The sequence below is a fragment of the Pongo abelii genome, chromosome 1 (genome assembly GCF_028885655.2).
Source record: "Pongo abelii isolate AG06213 chromosome 1, NHGRI_mPonAbe1-v2.0_pri, whole genome shotgun sequence".
In the NCBI taxonomy this organism is placed as follows: Eukaryota; Metazoa; Chordata; class Mammalia; order Primates; family Hominidae; genus Pongo; species Pongo abelii.
Genome location: NC_071985.2, coordinates 233,440,706 through 233,452,121, shown reverse-complemented (window position 1 = coordinate 233,452,121; position 11,416 = coordinate 233,440,706). Strand labels below are relative to the sequence as shown.

Sequence of the window (11,416 nt, the reverse complement as noted above, 5' to 3'; positions counted from 1 at the left end):
AGGTGTGGAGGGGTAGGCCACCCCTTCATTGAAACTGTGGTGACTGTACAGCCAACACAATGAGCCTTAGCATTCGCATTGTAACTGGGCTCATTCAAGCAAAGCTATCTTCATTAAGGACTTTCTGTTCTAAAGAGCATATGCGTTTTGATTTTCCTGTCCTCAAACTTAACTTTTGCTTGTTTTAATAGCAAAAAATACACCCCCCAGCTGGGCACGGTGGCTCACACCTGTACTCCCAGCACTTTGGGAGGCTGAGAAGAATGGATCACTTGAAACCAGAAGCTCAAGACTAGACTGGCCAACATAGTGAAACCCCATCTCAACTAAAAATACAAAAATTAGCCAGGTATGGTGGTGCATGCCTGTAATCCCAGCTACTCAGGAGGCCGAGGCATGAGAGTGGCTTGAACTCGGTAGGCAGAGGTTGCAGTGAGCAGAGATTGCACCACCACACTCCAGCCTGGGCAACAGAGCGAGACTCTGTCTCAAGCAAACAAACAAAAATACACTCCTGGCAAGAGGTCTAAGATGCTAATGAGACATGCAAAATATGAATAAGCATGTACAGCTACTGCACATGTGCACTCAGAAGACCACTCAGAACAGGCTTACTAGCAGCTCCTCTTCCCCCTCCTTATTAATAATAATGTAAAACTCCCATAAGGGGGTTTCTCCAGCGACAATCCACGCTGTCTCACTCTTATGAGCAGCCCGCCCTGGAATACCTCTCTCACAGTGTACTGTATTCTGCACTTAACTTTCAAAATTTTTTTCTTTTCCAATAAATTATGTTGTACTTCTTTTCTGTGTGTCTCGTTTAAATTATTATAAACTAAGAAGACAAGGACCGAGGTATTACATCAGCTCTCAACACAGCAATAAATCAGCCTCCTTCTTGTGGGCATAGTCCATGCACAAAAGGAGTCACATCACCTAGGTGCTGGACCCAGAGATACGTCACAATTTATCCTATGCACAAAGTTAAGGTAATAGAGGAGAGTCATATTAAATAGTTTCTGGGCCCAGGGATATGCCACAATGGCTCCTGTGAGCAGAAATCAGGCAGAAGAATCACATAACTGGTGTGCTGGACACAGCGATAAGCCACCCTTTCATCTGTGGGAATGACCCAGGCAAGAAAGAAGAGTCACAGCATTTAGGTGCTTGCTGCAGAGGTACCTAACAATCTCTCTTATGGGCAAAGCCCAGATAAGAGAGGAGAGTCACATCTCCAAGGTGATTAATGTAGAAATATGTCACAAGAAACTTTTTAGGCAGGGCCCATGCTGGATCTTCTTATCTTCCAGATGTTAGGTCCAGGGATATGTCAGAATACCCAAAATACACAGGGCTCAGTCAAAAAAGGAGAGCCACATCACCTCGGTGCTGGGTCTAGACATATGTCACATCTATTTTATGGGGAAAGCGCAGGTGAAAAAGCAGGTCACATCAAATAGTTGTTAGGCACAGAGATATGTCACAATGCCTCCTGCTTGAGGTGTCTAGACCAAAGACTCACATCATCTTGGTGCTAGGCCCGTGTTCATATATAAACATTCAACCAGAGTTGAAATGGTGGCTTATTTCTAAACCCAGCTTATAGGCAAGGGAGGACTCTCCTATCCTGACCTAGTTAATTGTAATGACATTGACTCTCAAATCCGGGCTTAATGCCACAGGTACGACCATGAGTCCCTACCAGCAGGAAGGTCTCAAAGTTGATTGCAACTGTCATTCATACTGTATAGTGCCATTGGGTAGTACACAGAGATTGCTAACTGCGCCAAGCACACAGGTGAGATTGTGGCACTCATATGCACACCCAGCCAACAGTAAATATTCTCATCCTCTCATATGAACACAGGTCACTGTTGAGGTTCTGAATTTCACACCTGTAGTCAGTCAAAGGTGGGAAAAATTGACATATATGGATACTCATGGGTTGGTGACTCTCAGGCCAAGATTCAGCACAACTGTGAGGCTGTGACTTCACTAAGGTGACACAGTCTGCAGAGGAATTGAGGCTCTCATGCACAAATCCAGTCTGGTGTTGAGATGGTTACTCATGGGCTTAGACCCAACATACAAGAGGTGTTGAATGTCGTGCCTACAACTGTGACAGTTGTGGGATTGTTAATCTCGTTCCCAGACCATTCTGCAGGTTTCATGGTGAAATTTCCCAGTGAATAGCACCTGAGTGACTTGACGCTCTTGCATGGACCCAGCCCACAGATGGGATACTAACATATTGCTGGATCCAGCACCTTGAGGGTGTAACTCTATTCTTCCTTGGCACTGCCCACAGTGAGCATTTTGACATATCACTAGACCTTGCACCCAGGTGATGTGAGTCTCCTCTTCCACCTTGGTGCTGCCCACAGGAAGCGTTGTTCTATATAGCTTGGCCTGGCACCCAGGTTATGTGACTCTCTGGCTTGTGCCCATATGGGACACTGTGGTATATTGTTGGGTCCACTACCCAGGTGATGTAACTCCTCTGCCTGGGCCCTGCCTACAAGGGGCACTGTGACAGATCTCTGTGCTCATTGGCCAGGTAATGTGATTCTCTTTTCCTGTCTGGTCCCTTTACACAGAAGGGATTGTGACATGTTGCTGGGCTTAGCACCAAGTTGATGTGAATCTTCTGCCTGGATCAAGTTCAAAGAAGGCCTTGTGACATACCTCTGGGTCCATTACCTATTTGATGTGACTCTCCTCTCTTACCTGAGCATTGCCCATAAGAGAGATTGTGACATATCTTTGGGCCAAGCACCGGGATGATGTGACTCTTCTCCCTGCCTCGGTCATGCCCACAGAGGGAAGTGTGACTTATAACTGGGCACAGCACATGGGTGAAGTGATTCTTCTGCCCAGTCCCTACCTACAGTAGTCATTGTCAAATACCTCTGGGCCCATCATCTAGACTATGTGACTCTCTACTTCTTCCTAGGGCCTGCTCACAGTAAGGATTGTGACATATTACTTTGCCCAGTACCTACATGATGTGACTTTTCTCTCATGTCTGGGCTCTGTCTTGGAGATGAATGTGACACACAGCTAGGCCTGGCCCCTAGGTTATGTAACTTCTCCTTTTTCAAAATCCTACTCACCAGGGGCATTGAAACATCTCTCTGGGCACATCACTTAGGTAATGTTACCCTGTTGCCTGGAGCGTCTCCTCAGGGGGTATTGTGACACATTGCTGGACCCAGTACCTATGTGATATGCTTTCCTTTCTTGCCTGGGCCCTGTATACATTGTGTATTGTAATATATGGCTGGGTTCAATGACTAGGTGATGCAATTCTAATGCATAGGCCCTACCTACAGGGACATTGTGACATTTCTTTAGCTCTGACTCTCCTCTTCTGCCTTAGCCCTGCCAAAAACGGAGGTGGTGAAATATAACTGGACCTAGCAACCAGCTAATATGACTCTCCTCTTTTGCCTGCACCCAGCATATTTTGGGTATTGTGACATATCATTTATCTCAACACCTACAGGATGAAAGGCTCCTGCCTGAGCCCAGCCATCAGTAAAAATTGTCATTTTCCCACAAGAACACAGCCCATAATTGAGGTTCTGAATCTCACACCCAGAGGCAGTCAAAAGTTGGAAAGTTGGCTCTCATAAGTGGATGCTGTCCACAAGTGGGTTTGTGACTCCCTGACCAAGATCCAAAACACTTGTGAGGCTGTGACTCCACTAAGATAACTCAATTTTCAAAAGGCATTAAGCCTCTCATGGAAAAATCCATTCCACCATTGAGATTGTGACTTATGTACATAGACCCAACATACAGGAGGCGTTGGCTCTCATACCCAGAACTGGCACTTATGTGGGATTGTTAATCTCACCCAGGGACCTTCCTGCAGGTGTGATTCTGACGTACACCTCTATGTGGGATTGTTAATCTCACCCAGGGACCTTCCTGAAGGTGTAATTCTGACGTACACCTCTATGTGGGATTGTTAATCTCACCCAGGGACCTTCCTGAAGGTGTGATTCTGACGTACACCTCTATGTGGGATTGTTCATCTCACCCAGGGACCTTCCTGCAGGTGTGATTCTGAAGTACACCTCTATGTACGTTGCAGCGAGCCGAGATTGTACCACTGCACTCCAGCCTGGGTGATAGAGTGAGATTCTCTCAAAAAAAAAAAAAAGAGGCAATGACCTTGCTTCCTGCCTCTGCCTGAAGTTAGGGGTCCCTGACCTCTGCTGGCACCTAGCAGTCAAAGTGGATGGGGTCAGGGGTCAACTCTCAGCCGAGCACAGAGCCCTTCACCTCTCGCTACCCCACACAGGTGAAGCTGCTGGTCATGGCTAATCTGGAGCTGCTCTGTGTCCCACAGTTCCCTGCTGAACCAGTAATATTTATGGGGTACAGTGTGATGTTTCACTGCATCATACTACATGGTACAGTGTGATGCAGTGAAACATCACACTGTACTCTGTAAACATGTATAATTATCATGTTAAGTATATGATGTTCCACTGCATCATACTACATGGTACAGTGAGATGCAGTGAAACATCACATTGAACTCCGTAAACATATATAACTATCATGTGTTAATTACATGATGTTTCACTGCATCATACTACACGGTACAGTGAGATGCAGTGAAACAACACTGTACTCCGTAAACATATATAACTATCACGTGTTAATTACGTGATGCTTCACTGCATCATACTACATGGTACAGTGTGATGCAGTGAAACAACACTGTACTCTGTAAACATATATAACTATCATGTGTTAATCACGTGATGCTTCACTGCATCATACTACATGGTACAGCGTGATGCAGTGAAACAACACTGTACTCTGTAAACATATATAACTATCATGTGTTAATTACATGATGTTTCACTGCATCATACTACACGGTACAGTGAGATGCAGTGAAACATCACATTGAACTCCGTAAACATATATAACTATCACGTGTTAATTACGTGATGCTTCACTGCATCATACTACATGGTACAGTGAGATGCAGTGAAACATCACATTGAACTCCGTAAACATATATAACTATCACGTGTTAATTACGTGATGCTTCACTGCATCATACTACACGGTACAGTGAGATGCAGTGAAACATCACATTGAACTCCGTAAACATATATAACTATCACGTGTTAATTACGTGATGCTTCACTGCATCATACTACATGGTACAGTGTGATGCAGTGAAACAACACTGTACTCCGTAAACATATATAACTATCACGTGTTAATTACGTGATGCTTCACTGCATCATACTACACGATACAGTGTGATGCAGTGAAACATCACACTGTACTCCGCAAACGTATAATTATGTTAATTATATGATGTTTCACTGCATCACATTGTACCATATACACTGTACAGTGATCCAACCAGAGTAATTAGCATATTTAACACTTTAAACATTTATTTCCTTGTGCTAGTAAAGTTCAAAATCCTCGCTTCAAGCTATTATAGAATAAACGGTACATTATTATTAGCTATAGTCATCGTGCTGTGTAACAGAACACCAGGATTTATTCTTCCTAACTGTAACTTTGTACCCAGTGACAAAGCTCTCCCCACTCCCTCATCCTTCTGCCATCGCTAACCTCTGGTAACCACCATCCTACTGTCTACTTCTATGAGATGGACTTCTTCAGATTTCACGTGAGTGAGAGCACGTGGTCTTTTTCTTTCTGTGCCTGGCTTATTCCACTTAACATAATGTCCTCTAGGCTCATCCATGTTGACACAAATGACAGAACTTCATTCTGTTTTATGACTGAACATCATTCCTGTGTGTGTGTGCGTGTGTGTGTGTGTGCGTGTGTGTGTGTATAACATTTTCTTTATTCATTCTGTAGATGGGCACTTATACACTGTTGGTAGGAATGTAAGTTAGTACAATCATTTCCCATTTCTATAGGGAGAACAGTATGGAGGTTTTTCAATAAATTATAAATAGAACTACCATATGATTCAGCAATCTCATTGCTGGGTTTATATCAAAAGGAAACAAAATAAGCATGTCAAAAAAGATAACTGCACTCTCATGTTTATTAAGCAGTATTCACAAGAACCCAAACCACTATTTCTTCTAAGTATTTCTTAATTTACCTTTTTTTCATATATTACACCCTAAACTTTTAAAGGATTCATGTCTGGTTTCCAATTTCTGAAACTTACGAGTCACTGATTCTTTGACTGTTGCCTTCCTATTTAGAGAGTCTGGTAAAACAATTAAATTCTTTTTATTTCTTCTCAATCTAATCTTCATATATAAATATATTTATATTTTCCATTAATTTGCCTTCTATAACATATATGACTATATTAATTGGGATCAGCATTTCACTTTACTAGCCCTCTTTTTGGCTCAGCCTATTTTAATATGTAATCTGTATGTTGTACATTAAATTGTTTTACAACACTTTCAATACTTTATTTTTCATTTGCCTCTTTTCCAAAGATAGCTTGACAAGCTCGTAGTTTCTTTCCACATTATTTTGCTTTTTTGTTTTTCCATTATATTGACTTAAACATTTAAATATAAATTCAATATCTGAGATTGATGTGCCATATAATTTCTTCTGATGCTTCACCCCAGTAGCTCATCTCCTTGTGTGCAACATAATTTATAATTTAATCCTCACATATGGTAGACACCACATTCCAATGCCTGCAGGCAGTGTCTCTTTGTTTATTCCATTTGCCTTGTCAGAAGGGAACAACCCACATGGACCTGACATTCTTGTAATCAGATGCATCTGAGTGGAGCCCTGGCCCCTCAGGTTGATTACTTCTCTGGATCATTACCTTTATTTACTTCCAGTCCTGGGAAGTTTTCTTAATTTCCTTTCAACTATATTAGGCATTCTGTGAATTCTTGTAACTTCTTGGTGATTTTAATTGTCTGCATTAAGTGTTTATATTATTTTTCTGAAAAGCAGAAATATCAATAATTGCATATATGAGTGAAATATTTTACATAGATTTTCTATGGCATCTATCACCATGAGAAATTCCAAGTTTTTTTCATTTGAAACACCCCTCTCATCAATAGACCATATTGTAATAATTTGTAGAGTGTGATTACTTTATATCATTAGAAAATTAATTATATATTATGTACATATTTTTGAAATACTCCACTGCAATAAATAGTATATGGTCAGAAGTATTGTTTTCTCTAACATAAAACTAATATGAGTAAAATTATTTACCTGAATTCAGACCTTTTGGCTTCAATGGCCATTCTGTCTCATTAGGACTTCCCTGATTCATAAAATACATTTGTATTTTTTGTTAATTCATAATTTATTGAAATGAATAATTAAACATTATAATGTTTTATGGCAATTTAGGACATTTTCAATAAATATATTGAGCTTGAGGCCCTGGCTAAGTATTCCTTTTGTACTCGAAATCAGATTTTTCTGGCACAACTTCATTGCCTGCAATGGTATTTATAAGAAGTATGAATGCCAGCACATGGACTATTTCAATACTGTACTCATTTGTTCATGTATAAACATTTCATTAGCTATGAAACAAACCAAATGCAAATGCTGAATGTACAGTATATATCAACATATTCAGATTCTTCACCGAAGAAAACAATAAAAGACGAATTTTCTGTGACATGTCACCAGTTCATTAGTTCTTTAATATGATTTAGGCTATTCCAAATATAAGAAAATGTATGCATCACTATTCATGTTGTCTCAACATTTTTTATCTAGGTCCTGAAGGGCATAAAAAAGAATGTATATTGTCAGATTTATTTTTATAGATTTTAGATGTTTCTTTTGCTGTATTTTCTGTGCATACTAGTATGAATATATGGAGACAAGGACAAATGAACATTTAAGTGGTTATATGAATTTTGCTTATATGGCTAATTGCTTATATGGATGTTGTAAATGACAAGATAAAATAGTAAAGTTTGATAAAGTTATCTGTGCCCTGTGAACTTTAGTTCACTTACTGTATAACTTAATTCAGTCACTAATAATTAGTTTAAAAAGTGTTTTTTAAAAGCTGCAAACCACATTTTATTACACATTTCTGAATCAGGAAGGGGTAAACTGTGACACAGCTTTCTTGTGCCACTGACTTTTTTGGGGAGAAACATTCTGCAATAAAATAAGAGTTTCCAAACTCTATTTATAAAAAAGCTTGAGTTTTCTTCTGTGATTAACCTTCACTCCTCAGTCCCTTTTACCCAAGGAATGGTTCCTAGGTCATCTTTTGGAAGTTTAGTTTCTGGAAAGTTTTCGGCAAACCTCTCCTGTGCTTTGTCTCAGTTATTGTTGTTGTTGTTGTTCTTGTTTTGGAGAAGGTGAGTCTCTTTAATTGAGGATGGTTTGTCTGTCTCCAATCCTGCATGTGTTTGCCGAAGCTGAAGCTGTATTGGAGTTTTTATTCTCCCACCATCCCTCCCCAGGCCTTCTCCTGTTTTCAACACATCTTTTTCAACATCTTCTGACCTTTGTCGCTATCAGTAATTTCAGAACGAACAGATGCAGGAGCATCATCTCTTTGGAAATTTCCTTCACTTCCAATCTGCTCCCTATGTTTTCCAGCTCTATCTTTATATTTTTGATTCTCCAGTATCTTATCATTTTTATAGTCTCTATTTTGTAAACCATATTTTACTCATATATTTTTAAAATCCTTTTCTTCTTTCCAACTCATTTCCTTCTTAGTTAATGATGGACCAACAAATGATTCATCTTTCTTATCAAGGAAAAGGTGAGCTCTAACCTGCCCTGGTTCACATCCAACACAGCTATTACTGCCAGGGTGAATGTAATAAGATAACACAATGTCTACAACTTTCACTTTATCTCCATGCTCAGGTTCATAAGGGTCACATTTAGTTTTCAGCTGAACAATCCATTTTCCATTAACAATTGTTCCATTTTGACTGCCTGATCCAAAAGGACATAACTTTGTAAGTCATGGTCAAAATAGATTTCTGCATGAAACTTACACCAACTTCAGGGATTCGAAGAGTATGCTCCATATCATTTTCTCTTCCAATTGTAGCAGGTTTTACAGCAGTAATGATGAAGAATGACCCTGTCTGTAACACAGGTGATCTAACGACAATTACTGTCATATATGAGGGCCACACTTTTTCCTAATCTTCCTCCTCAGTATCTTTTGCAGTTGCATTGCCTTTACTGGTAATGCCTTCATCATAACTACCCTCGGTCTGAGAGTCGTAATTTCACCTTCTTCTGGTTCACTACCAGTCTCTGTGATTTTCTCATCCTTAAAGATGAATTGAGATGTTTTCATTAAGAGGAGATTCCATAGCATTTTCACTAACTGGAACAGTGAATTTTGGGGGATTATTTTTGTGATGAATGCCTATTTTGGCTTTTTTTTTCACATTTGTGAAATTGTTTTTCCCGTTGCAGCTTGTATGTTCAACACTGAAGGCTTCTTGATCCTCTGAATTCAAATCCTTTTCCTCACTTTTTTTTTTTTTGTAGAAGAATCTGGATCCTTTCTTTTCTCAATTTTTCATTTTTGTTTTATGTTATAAGTCTGATAAGGTTGCAAATCTAATCGAGAATGAAATCGATAGCGACCACTTTCCACATCACAGTAGTAATAAATTAAATCATAATATATTTGATTCTCAGAATCTTAATAGAAACCAGTGCTGTGGTCAGAATACAGTCCCGTATTTTCATCATAACTAAATCCGGTCTGTGATAAAGCCGCTTCTGCTGCAGCTCTCAAACTTCCATCTAATGACGAACCTTCTAAGGACGTATCTTGTGCTGCAATTGCAGATGCTGGCTCCTGTGAATTTGAGGCAAATGACCTTCTTGTCTACATTTAACATTTGGTGTCCTATCAGTACCAGGGTGAGCATCATTTTCTATTTATAACTGGTCGTTAGAATTCAAAGCAAGGGTTTCAATATCCTGATCTTGCTGATTTGACAGTTCAGTCACTCACTTTATTTGGAAGACTAACACCATTAGAGTAGGTCTGATAATAATAATCTGAGATTGACCAAGGAGCATGGTTCTCTGCGAGTACTTCTACATCAGACTTTTATTGTCTCCATTTCTCCCGCAGCGGAGTACGTGACTGAGTTCTTCCAGCTGCGTGCGGAGCTCCTGGCGGTTGCTCGTGCCGCTCTGAGCAGCCGTCCTGTGCGAGGCCATAGCGTCTCCCGTTCCCGCACCTGCCGCCTGCAGCTCCGCGTTCTGGTTCCAGCTGCTCCGCCCTCCTTCTCCGCTGGGCCAGCTCGGGCTCCGGGAGGGGGAGGAGCGGCCACAGCGAAGGCGCTGGCGGCGGGTACGGGCCCGAGGCCGTGAGTTCGGGCGCCGGACGGCTGCGGCCTCGGAGGGGCTGCTCGGGTCCGAAGCGGGGGCCGGCGGAGCCACAGTCACGGGGGCCGCGGGAGGAGCGTCGAAATCCAGGGGCCAGAAGCGCTCCGGCTGTTCCCGAGTTGAGCAGCAAACAGTAGCCAAGCGTGTTTTAAATCGAGTTTCCCTGTGGCTAGATATGACCTGCTGGTTACTCTTATTTTTTTTCTCCGTTCGTTGAGCTATGATTGACAAATTGAAAAGTGTGTATTTTTAGGGGGTACAATAGAGCGTTGGGAGATGTCAGTAGTCTTTACATTACCTCAGTTAAGCTAGTTAGCATATCTATCCCCTCACATAGTTAATACGTTTCTGTGGGTGTGGTGAGAGCACCTGAGATCTACTCTTGTAGCAAATTTCAAGTACACAGTGTTGTTAACTATAGTCACTATTCTGTACATTAGGTCCCAGCAGTTACTCACCTTGTAACAGAAGGTGCCCCCTTCCATGGAAATCTCCCCACTTTCCCCACTTCCTAGCCCATGGGAACCACCGTTCTACTGTTTCCATGGCTTTTTATTCTTTTATTTTTATTTACTTTTTTAGATTTTACATACAAACGAGATCATGCAGTAGTTGTCCTGTATTCGGCTTATTTCACTTAGCATAATGTCTTCAAGATTTATCAATATTGTAGTAGATGAAAGAGTTTCATTTTTATTAAAGCTGAAATTACGTATCAGTTTATTTATCTGTATCAGAGGAGTGCACATGCCCTTGCTGATCCTGATTTTATGTCCTTTGGCTATATACTCCAAATTGGGATTAATGGTAGTTCTAGTTTAAAAATTTTAAGGAACCTCCATACTGTTTTTCATAATAGCTGCACCAATTGACATCCTCAGCAACAGTGGACAAGTGTTCTCTTTTTCTACACCCTAACACTTTTTATCTTTTGACTGTTTGATAATAGGCATCAAACACCATGATAAGGTGATACCTCATTGTGATTTTGATTTTAATTACTCTTATAATTAGTGATGTTGAGCATTTTTTATATACCTGCTGGCCATTT

General features: G+C 40.7%; 1 pseudogene; it reads right to left on the bottom strand.

The window, feature by feature from the left end:
- Positions 1–6,378: 6,378 nt before the first annotated feature.
- LOC129058110 (angiogenic factor with G patch and FHA domains 1-like) lies at positions 6,379–10,911 on the bottom strand (annotated as a pseudogene).
- Positions 10,912–11,416: the final 505 nt, after the last annotated feature.